We start from the raw sequence: 2,475 nt of genomic DNA, 5'->3' as shown, positions 1-2,475 counted from the left end.
GTTCGGCATTTTCATTTGAAAATATATTTCCATTTATTACATGGCCCCTGCGAAAAAAATAATATATTGCGGAATTGAATATGTATTCAAATACTAGTGGAGCCGGTCATGCTTCGCTTTGGCTCATTCCCTACCCCTGTTTTACCCTACCCTACTCCCATCCTACCCCTACCTACTTAAAGTATCCCTAACCCGTACCCTAAAAGAATCGTTTGTATGGGCGTAGTTTTTTTTTAGACTTTAAAATTTTCTCTCTGTAAGAACCATCCTCGTACTTCAAGGAGTATTCTAAAAAAAGTTTTAATAAAATCGGTTCAGCCGTTCTCGTTGAAGACTGAAGATTAATTTTTATGTTAGAGATGTATTTTTTTTGATATTCGAAACCACATTTATGTTATTCGTAGGTATTTGTATGAATTATAAAATACTGCGACAATAGGCGGGGCTCATAGTTCGAAGAGCTGGACGTTAGGGTCCTAAGTTGCTAGAATGTCGACCCCGCATTAGGAAGCGTAGTGTTAGTAGACCCCCACCAGGTGGACTGACGACATCAAGCGAGTCGTAGAAATTAGCTGGATATCTATTCGGGATTGTGACTTTTGGAAGTCCTTAAAAAAGGCCTAAGTCCTGCAGTGGACGCCCATCGGATGATATGATGATGATATCTATACTTGTGACTCGGTAAAGATATAGCTGCTAATAGTGAAACTTTAAAAATCGGTTGAGTAGATTTTGAGTAACTAGTAATTTTTAATTAATTTTGAAAATTTTTACAGCGCAATTATAATAAGGCGGAATTTGTCAACTGGGTAGGTAATAAACGAATATTTTTGCAAAGCTATGTATTATTAATATAAAAAAGAAAAAGCGTTTTAGTGAAAATTACACTTTTATTTAAATAAAAAAAAAAACAATTTTCTTCTTCTTAGCCCTAAACTGTTATGAACATTTTGTAAAAAGGCATTATGTACTTTAAAAATAAAAAAAATTAGTATTTCACAACAACAATATTTCTGTGGTTAACTTAATAACATACAATATTTTTTATTTAATAACTAGAAAGTTGCGAGATACGTATTTCTTTTTTTAAATGTTATTATTAGTCGCCTAAAACAAATAAATCGTAGTGGTAAAACTTGGCTTTTCCAAAATATACGTCGTTAAATTTTAAAAAGTAATTGTATAGGAAGGTTTAAAAACATAAATTATTATTTACGTAACACTATAGAAAACGATTACCAAATTGTGTGCTGAATTGTCTTTCAATGCGGAATGTGTTGTTTTTCTAATTCTAAATGTCAGTGGTGTGCATTTCATAATGCTATTGCTTAATGTTATTGGTAAGCACAATTTATAGCCCCCGATGGCGTGCACAAAGTATCTAACTAGGGTAGAAATCATACCTACGAAAGTTCCTTTGCCAATACAATGTTCAAAGTCCTCTGGGTAAGCAGTGCATTTATGAAATGCACACCACTTAATTAGAATTTTAGAAAAACAATAGATTCCGCATTGAAAGACAATTCAGCGCACAATTTGGTAATCGTTTTCCAGAGATTTCAAAGCTGTGTAAACTCAATTCAAACAAAAAACTGATACAACTTTACTAATTGTGCTGTTAAATTATGTAGGATTCATCTCCTACTTATTTCTTACTTCAAGTTATAAAAGTAACCATGGTGGTTTCACTGATTGATGTATTTTGTCACTTTTCCTCATAACGGATCCCTTAACCAATAGTATTGAAGAATGTGCTCTCGAACCAAAATTCACTTTTCACCTCTGTAATTTCTGCCTTCCACAAAAGGTCTCTATGCTCCTACCATAGAAATATGGTAGCCAATTATAGTACGAACTGTTGTGGCTATAAAAGGTATAGTCAGGCTAGTTTGTTGATAACACTCCCATGATATGCGGGTGACGGGCGGAAAGACGTAGGTGTTACATCATACGTGCGGGGAAGTGACGTGCATCTGTCGTGGGTTTTTCATTCAAAGCTACACGCTCCCGCCCCGAGCGGAACATTGGGAGTGTTACGAACGAAGTTGCCAAGCTATAGTAGGTTACATGAGCCCTGACCATCAACCTCTGGCTATACAACCTCCTCACCTCAACCTGTCTAGGTGTCTGGCTATCAGACTCAATCCAATATGTTAACTTCTATAGCTTGGCAACACTCCCGAAGCACCGCGCGGGCCGGGGGGCGTGTATCGATGAATGAAAAACCCACAACTGATGCACGTCACTTCCCCGCACGCACGATTTTATACTCCCCCCGTCGCCCGCATATCATAGGAGTGTCATCAACAAACTTGCCAGTCTTTTTTAAGTCTCACTATAATTGGTTTCATTAAAAACGGTTGATATTAGTTGTTTTAGCTGCCAATTAAGATCAATCACTCCCACTAATAACAACTCAGCATTTCAGTAATCAATAAGTATCTCAAGCGACATTCAATTTGCATAAAAACAACA

The sequence above is a fragment of the Bicyclus anynana genome, chromosome 15 (genome assembly GCF_947172395.1).
Source record: "Bicyclus anynana chromosome 15, ilBicAnyn1.1, whole genome shotgun sequence".
NCBI classification, from domain to species: domain Eukaryota; kingdom Metazoa; phylum Arthropoda; class Insecta; order Lepidoptera; family Nymphalidae; genus Bicyclus; species Bicyclus anynana.
This window is presented reverse-complemented; position numbering follows the sequence as displayed.